The sequence below is a fragment of the Aquarana catesbeiana genome, linkage group LG10 (assembly GCF_042186555.1).
Source record: "Aquarana catesbeiana isolate 2022-GZ linkage group LG10, ASM4218655v1, whole genome shotgun sequence".
Taxonomy (NCBI): Eukaryota; Metazoa; Chordata; class Amphibia; order Anura; family Ranidae; genus Aquarana; species Aquarana catesbeiana.
Window position 1 is genome coordinate 5,790,571 of NC_133333.1, and position 8,278 is coordinate 5,798,848.

At 44.2% G+C, this 8,278-nt stretch overlaps 1 protein-coding gene across 1 annotated transcript in view; it reads right to left on the reverse strand.

The window, feature by feature from the left end:
• NBL1 (NBL1, DAN family BMP antagonist) overlaps window positions 1-7,579 on the reverse strand; it is a 32,361-nt gene extending 24,782 nt beyond the window's left edge. Inside the window, exon 1 of the mRNA XM_073601553.1 lies at window positions 7,246-7,579. The gene's annotated coding sequence lies outside the window, so the exon portion shown is untranslated. The remainder of the gene's footprint in view (window positions 1-7,245) is intronic.
• Window positions 7,580-8,278: the final 699 nt, after the last annotated feature.

Consider the following 8,278-nt stretch of genomic DNA (forward strand, 5'->3'; position numbering starts at 1 on the left):
TTTTAACAGATGCACAGTATATAGCAGTGGAAAATCATCAGTTTTGGCTCTCCAGCTCCATATCTGGCACAAAACATTATTTGTATGAAAAAGACGCCTTTAAATCATTCTCTGTGCCAGATATAGAGCTGGAGAGCTGAATTGATGATTTTCCACTGCTAAATATTCTGCGTCTGTTAAAAAAAAAATCCTAATTGATGCATAGTATTGAGAAGGGGAAAATAATAATTTTTGGCTCTCCAGCTTCATATCCAGCACAGAAAATTATTTAAAGGCGTCTGGTGGCAATTTTTCATACAAATAACTTTATGTGCCAGATGTGGAGCAGGAAATGGCTGCTTTTCCACTGCTAAATACTCTGCATCCATTAGGATTTTTTTTAAAGGACTCAGAGTATTTAGCACAGAAAATTTTTCACCGGACGCCTTTAAATAATTCTCTGTGCCAGATATGGAGCTGGAGAGCAAAAACTGATGATTTTCCACTGCTAAATACTCTGCATCCATAAAAAAATAAATAATGGATGCCGAGTATTTAGCAGTGAAAAATCAGCAGTTTTGGCTCTCCAGCTCCATATCCAGCACACAAAATGATAATCGCCTGGCCGCGCGTCTCTCTCCCAGCTCCAGAGTCCGCTCATCAGGGGGATTGTGGGGCCTAAATGACTAAAAACCAAAGTAAAAAAGGTTGTCGACAAAAGCGGGCAATCAGAATCCTCTCCGTCGATGGCCAATAACAGAAAATTTGCACGCGGCAATCGCCCCCCCCCTAACCCCCCCCATGCAGATCCCAGAACACCCACGTGACTATTTCCTGAGAACATCAGCCAGCAGTTTTCCAATGTGCTGGGGGGACAAACAAATGATAGAGTGACTTGTTGACTTGGTGGTTGTACAACTTTAAGTAATTTTTCTTGCAGATTTGTAGATATGGAGTAATGAGGGGTTAGGCCCCCTGTCAGGTTCTATCAGTGTCCCCGCCACTTGCCAACTGGGCCAATTCTGACATTCCTCTCCTACATGTAAAAATCAGGGGTTTTTTGGGGGTTTTTTTGCTAAAAAAATAACTTAGAACCCCCAAACATTAAATATATTTCTAGAAGAGACCCTAGGGAATAAATTGGCGGTTGTTGCAATTTTTTTTTTTATGTCACACGGAATTTGTGCAGAAATTTTTCAAACACGTTCTTAAAAAAAAAAAATAAATAAAATTGCGCCCGCTCGTGAAATGGCGACAAACTGCGATACTTAAAAATCTTTATAGGCGACACTTTAAAACATTTTTACAGGTTACCAGTTTAGAGTTACAGAGGAGGTCTAGTGCTAGAATGATTGCTCTCGCTCTGACGTTTGAGGTGATGCCTCACATGTGTGGTGCAAACACCGTTTACATATGCGTGCGCGACTTACATATGCGTTCGCTTCTGCACATGAGCGCGTACATGAGCGCGTAGGGATAGGGATAGGGATGCTTTTGTTTATTTTTTTTTTATTATTATATTTTTTCACAATGCCTTTCATTTTTTTTTTTTATTATCATCACTTTGATTTCTATTAAAAAAAAAAAAAAAAAATGTTGTTTTGCTAGAATTATTGCTCTCGCTCTAACGCTTGCGGCGATACCTCACATGTGTGGTGCAAGCAGCGTTTATGTATGTGTGTGACCACGAAGTGATGGGGATGCTTTAATTTTTTTTTTTTTTTTTCATTTTTTTTTTTTTTCACAATGCCTTTCATTTTTTTTTTTGTCACTTTAATTCCTCTTACAAGGAATGTTTACAGAAATAGAAATAAGAGATGACAGGTTCCCCTTTATGGAGAGATCGGGGGGAGGGGGGGGGGTCTATAAGACCTAAAATCTCTCCTCTACCCTTTAAAAGCAAAAGATAAAAAAAAAAAATAAATAATAATAATTTGTGTTTTTTGCTCTCGCTCGAACGTTCGCGGTGATAACCCACGTGTGTGGTTTGAACGCCATTTACGTATGCGAGCGCGACCTACGTATGCGTTTGCTTCTGCGTGCCAGCACGAGGGGATGGGAGCACTTAAAAAAAAAAAAAAATGTTTTTGTTTATTTTATTTTTCTTCTTCTTTTTTGACACTTTCCCTTACATTTTTTATTTTTTAATTTTTTGATCACTTTTATACTTATTGCAAGGAATGTAAACATCCCTTGTAATAAGAATAGGGCATGACAGGTCCTCTTTACGGAGAGATCTGGGGGCTATAAGTCCTTACATCTCTCCTCTAGGCTGGGAAAAAAAATTTAAAATTTCGATCTCAGGCATTCCAGAAAAAAAAATAAAAGGCTGTGTTCACATCTGCCAGCGTCGGAAGTGATGTCATAATGTTGCTTCCGGCCTCAGACGGTCATAGAGATGACTGGGGACCATCTTGTCCAGCACATCGGGAATGTGTCCTGTCACTTCCTGTTGAGCGCTCAGGACAGGAAGTGAAGCGAAATCTCTTTGATGAAACAAAGATGTCGGCAACAACAAAAAAAAAAAAAAACCTGACAGCAATTTTAACCCTTCCCTACTCCAATCCAAATTAAGAACAGGTTTTTGGCTTCAGATATAATTATATCCAGAGGAGAGGCAGAAAGTGGGATTTATAGACTAGGACAAACTTTATCTGGAAGAGAAAGGTGCACCAAGTGGAGAAGAAGTAAACGTAGGTCACCTGAGTGTAGATAACGAGGCAGAGGTAAGTGTCCAAAGTGGATATGAAGTGATATAGGTGCCCTAAGGGAGAGGAAGCAGAGGTAGGTAACCTAAGAGAGAGGAAGCCGAGGTTGGTGACCTAGGGGGGAAGAACGCAGAGGTAGGTGACCTACTTGGAGAGGAAGCAGAGTTTTGTGTTCTACGTGGAGAGAAAGCAGAGGCTGGTTACCTAAGGGGAGAGAAAGCAGAGGTAGGTGCTCTAAGTGGAAAGGTAGCATAGGTAGGTGACCTAAGTGAATAGGAAGCAGAAGTAGGTGCTCTGAGTGGGGAGGGAGTAGAGGTTGGTGACCTGAGGGGAAAGAAAACAGAGGTAGGTGCCCTATGTGGAAAGGAAGCAGATGTTGGTGACCTAAGGGGTGAGGAAGCAGAGGTAGCCACCCAACCTGGACGGGAAGTAGAGTTTGGTGACCTAAGGGGAAAGGAAGCAGATGTAGGTGCCCTACGTAGAGAGGAAGCAGAAATTGGTGACCTAAGGGGAGAGGAAGCAAAGGTAGATGCCCTACCTGGAGAGGAAGCAGAGCTTGTTGACCTAAGAGGGAAAGAAAACAGAGGTAGGTGCCCTACGTGGAAAGGAAGCAGATGTTGGTGACCTAAGGGGAGAGAAAGCAGAGGTAGCCACCCAACCTGGAGGGGAAGTAGAGTTTGGTGACCTAAGGGGAAAGGAAGCAGATGTAATTGCCCTACGTAGAGAGGAAGCAGAAATTGGTGACCTAAGTGGAGAGGAAGCAGAGGTAGATGCCCTACCTGGAGAGAAAGCAGAGTTTGGTGACCTAAGTGGAAAGGAAGCAGGGGTAGGTGGCCTAAGTGGAGAGGAAGCAGAGGTAACCACCCAACCTGGAGGGGAAGTAGAGAGTTTGGTGACCTAAGGGGAAAGAAAACAGAGGCAGATGCTCTAATTGGAGAGAAAGCAGAGGTAGGTGGCCTAAGTGAAGAGGAAGCAGAGGTAGCCACCCAACCTGGAGGGGAAGTAGAGTTTGGTGACCTAAGGGGAAAGAAAAATGAAGTAGATGCTCTAATTGGAGAGGAAGCAGAGGTAGGTGACCTAAGTAGAGAGGAAGCAGAGGTAGGTGACCTAAGTGGAAAGGAAGCAGAGGTAGGAACCCAACCTGGAGGGGAAGTAGAGTTTGGTGACTTAAGGGGAAAGAAAGCAGAGGTAGATGCTCTAATTTAAGAGGAAGCAAAGGTAGGTGACCTAAGTAGAGAGGAAGCAAAGGTAGGTGACCTAGGTGGAAAGATAGTTGAGTCAGGTGGCTTAAGTGGAGAGGGTAAAGAAGTAGGTGCATAAAGGCGCTTTGTGCACCTTTTTTTGTTTGGAAACCTTACAGAACCTCATCTAAAAGAGGCAGGCTAGTGCACATGCTGAAAAATATACATAATTTGGCCTTGAAGAAGTAGGTAAAGGTAGGTGTACACACAGGGGAGGGGGAGAGTTAGGTACATTAAGTGGTTGTCTTGTAGGAACTTCATAGCAAGAGTAGGTGCACCAAGTGCCTGGGAATTTTCAGAGCTTGTTCTAGAAGAGGTATGTATAGTAAGACTTTGGGAACTTCATAGATCTCTGTCTAGAAGAGGTAGGTGTACTATGCGGTCAAATCGAAGAGGTAGATGTACCCAATGGGGGGAGGGGAAACAATAGGTGTATTTGGCAGAAGTGGGAAACAAGCAGAATTTTAAGCAACAAGATCTTGGTATCTACTAGCCACCATTAAAAAACGATGATGCAGGGATAGGTGCACTTACCAGCTGTCCCTGGCAGATCAGACGGCAGAGGATAGAAGAAGATAAAATATCTGTTTGGGAAATGTAAAAGTTTTAGTCTAGAGAAGGTAAGTACACTAAGTGAAGAAAGGGAGGAAAAGGCGGCTGTTTGGTGATCTTGATAGACCTTATCTGGAAGAGGTAGGTATACTGGGAGATTCTTCGTTCTTTGTCTAGAAGTGGTAGGTGGACTTAGCAGCTGTTTAGGGATCTTGTAGAACCTCATCTAAAAGATGTAGGTTAATTTACAAGGTGGGAGAATCTTAGTTCATTGTCTAGAAGAGGGAAGTGTACTTTGTGAGGGGGATGAAGAGGTAGGTGCATGGAAGCATTTTTTTCTAAACACGCAAAATTTGAAGCAATGAGACTCCTGTGCTTTTATTTCTTCAGAAGTACGTCTTCAGAAACCTGCATAGCATAGTCACTGGGAGATTCTTAAATCGTTGTTTAGAAGTGGCAAATGAATGTACATGATCAGAAATATACAGAACTTGGTCTAGTAGAGGGTAGGTGTGCTCCCCAGAGAGGGAAAGAGGTAGGTGCACCACGTGGCTGTTTAGAGATCTTATAGAACTTCATATAGAAGAGGTTGGTGCACTAAGTCACTAGGGGATTATCAGATACTTGTTTAAAAGAGGTAGGTGTACTTAGCCACATGGAGATTCTCAGATCTTTGTCTAGAAGAGGTAGGTGGACTTAGTCACTGGGAGAATCTTAGAAGAGAATCCAAGTAGAGGCAGACGCACTTTGTGACAGGGACTTAGAAATCTAGAGATTTATAGGTCTTTAACTAGAAGAGGTAGGTGCACTTAGTCACTGGGAGAGTCTTAGATCTTTGTCTAGAAGAGGTAGGTGTACTTAGTCACTGGGAGAATCTCAGAAGAGAATCCTAGAAGAGGTAGATGTACTTATTGACGGGGGTGAAGAGATAGGTGCATCGATCAGCGTTTTTTGGAAACATGCAGGATTTGAAGAGACGAGACCCCGGTGCTCCTACCAGCTGTCTTCGGAAACCTGCATAGCAGGAAAAATGTGCTAGATCTTTGGCTAGAAGAGGTAGGTATACCCTGTCACTGGGAGAATCTTAGATCTTTGTCTAGAAGAGGTAGGTGTACCCTGTCACAGAGATTTTTAAAACTTTGTCTAGAAGAGGTAGGTGTACTTAGTCACTGGAGATACTCAGATCATTGTCTAGAAGAGGTAGGTGTACTTAATCAATTGGAGATTCTTAGAGCTTTTTCTAGAAGTGATAGGTGTACCCTGTCACTGAGAGATTCATAGAGCTTTGTCTAGAAGAGGTAGGTGTACTTAGTCGCTGGAAGAATCTCAGCAGAGAATTCTAGAAGAGGTAGATGTACTTAGTGATGGGGGTGAAGAGGTAGGTGCACTGCATTGCAGGGAAAGGTGCTAGATTTTTCTCTAGAAGAGGTAGGTGTGCTTAGTCACTGGGAGAATCTTAGATCTTCAGAAGGAAATTCTAGAACTGGTAGATGTACTTAGTGACAGTAGTGAAGTGGTAGGTGTACCCAGCCACTGGGAGATTCTTAGATCTTTGTCTAGAAGAGGTAGGTGTACTTAGTCACTGGGAGAATCTCAGAAAAGAATTATAGTAGAGGTAGATGTTACGTAGTGAGGGGGTGAAGAGGTAGGTACATCAGTCAGTGTTTTTTGGAAACATGCAGAACTCGAAGAGACGAGACCCCGGTGCTCCTACCAGCTGTCTTCAGAAACCTGCATAGCAGGGAAAGGTGCTAGAAGAGGTTTGTCTAGAAGAGGTAGGTGTACTTAGCCACTGGGAGACTGTTAGATCTTCAGAAGGGAATTCTAGAAGAGGTAGATGTACTTAGTGACGGGGGTGAAGAGGTAGGTGTACTTAGGCACTGGGAGATTCGTAGATCTTAGATCTTCAGAAGGGAATTCTAGAAGAGGTAGGTGTACTTAGCCACTGGGAGAAACTCAGAAGGGAATTCTAGAAGAGGTAGATGTACTTAGTGACGGGGGTGAAGATGTAGGTGTACTTAGTCACTGGGAGATTCGTAGATCTTAGATCTTCAGAAGGGAATTCTAGAAGAGGTAGGTGTACCCAGTCACTGGAAGATTCTTAGATCTTTGTCTAGAAGAGGTAGGTGTACCGAGTCACTGGAAGATTCTTAGATCTTTGTCTAGAAGAGGTAGGTGTACACAGTCACTGGAAGATTCTTAGATCTTTGTCTAGAAGAGGTAGGTGTACTTAGTCAGTCACTGGGAGAATCTCAGAAGAGAATTCTAGAAGAGGTAGATGTACTTAGTGATGGGGGGGTGAAGAGGTAGGTGTACTTAGTCACTGGGAGATTCGTAGATCTTAGATCTTCAGAAGGGAATTCTAGAAGAGGTAGGTGTACCGAGTCACTGGAAGAGTCTTAGATCTTTGTCTAGAAGAGGTAGGTGTACCCAGTCACTGGAAGATTCTTAGATATTTGTCTAGAAGAGGTAGGTGTACCCAGTCACTGGAAGATTCTTAGATCTTTGTCTAGAAGAGGTAGGTGTACTTAGTCACTGGGAGAATCTCAGAAGAGAATTATAGAAGAGGTAGATGTACTTAGTGACCTGGGAAAAGAGGTAGGTGCATCGGTCAGTATTTTTTGGAAACATGCAGAACTCGAAGAGATGAGACCCCGGTGCTCCTTCCAGCTCTCTTCAGAAACCTGCGTAGCAGGGAAAGGTGCACTTACCTGCTGTCCCTGGAAGGTCTCATGGCAGGGGGTGGAAGAGGTAGGTGCACTTACCAGGAGGAGATCCAGAAGGAATTCCATACAGTGCAGCCTAGGGGGTACAATCCATGCGAAGAGGTCCTGTAAGTGTCCGGGAAGTCAGGGAAGGCAGGATCCGCTGGGAAGTGGAGCAGGGACTGGTCTGCAGAGCTCAGCTCCCAGCACACACACAACACGTCAGGGCTGAACCCGCCTCTCCAAATAGGGGAAAAGACATCCAAAAATCCTCCTCTGCCCACTGCGGGGAAAGAAAGGAGGGACAGTGGTGAGCTCAGTCCCAGGCCAGGACCATCCAGGCGCCCAGTCCCAGCACAGACATCGTTTTGGTATAGGGGGGGGGGGATCAGGTACAGGCTGATACAGGAGGGAGGGGATTGGGATGGGATGGCATCTGCTCTGCTGTCTCTAGGAATTTCATCATAGTCTAATAGCTGAGGAATTCCTGGCTGGACTTGATGGCACCAAGGGGTTTATACGTAGCGGGCCGGCCTGCCTATATCTCTCTATAGGATCGCGGCGCAAGGAGACGCCACGCCGCCGAGCGACCGCTTCCCGTGGCCCATTGACGCAGAGAGGCAGTTTAAATTAGCAAGAGGCAACAAGCGCCTAACACTGTGGCAGACATAGATTAAAAATTCAGCCTATCAAATTTCTGCAAAAAGCTTATGACATCAAACGCGCCACTTCTGACTTTCCAGCTACTTTTCTAATGAAGGCGCGCAAAAGGTAAGTCACCCAATGTGGTCGCGCACTTTTTATTTTTCATTAAACCTGCTCGTTTACCATCATGAAAAACACGCGCAGCAAAGAAAGGCCGATTCACTAACATGGGCGACACCTGAATGCCGATCGTTTCTCAAGAAAATGTCGAATTCGCAAAAGAAATGTCGCAATGTTACGCAATGTTGTAAAAACGGCCATTTACCGTATCGAAATCCTGACCGATTCATAGATATCTTATCACCAGCTCAGACGATTCCATTTCCTGCCCTCCTCAATGGACCCGCCTGAGAAATTCCACAGCTTTACCCGCCTGAAGAGAGCGCCA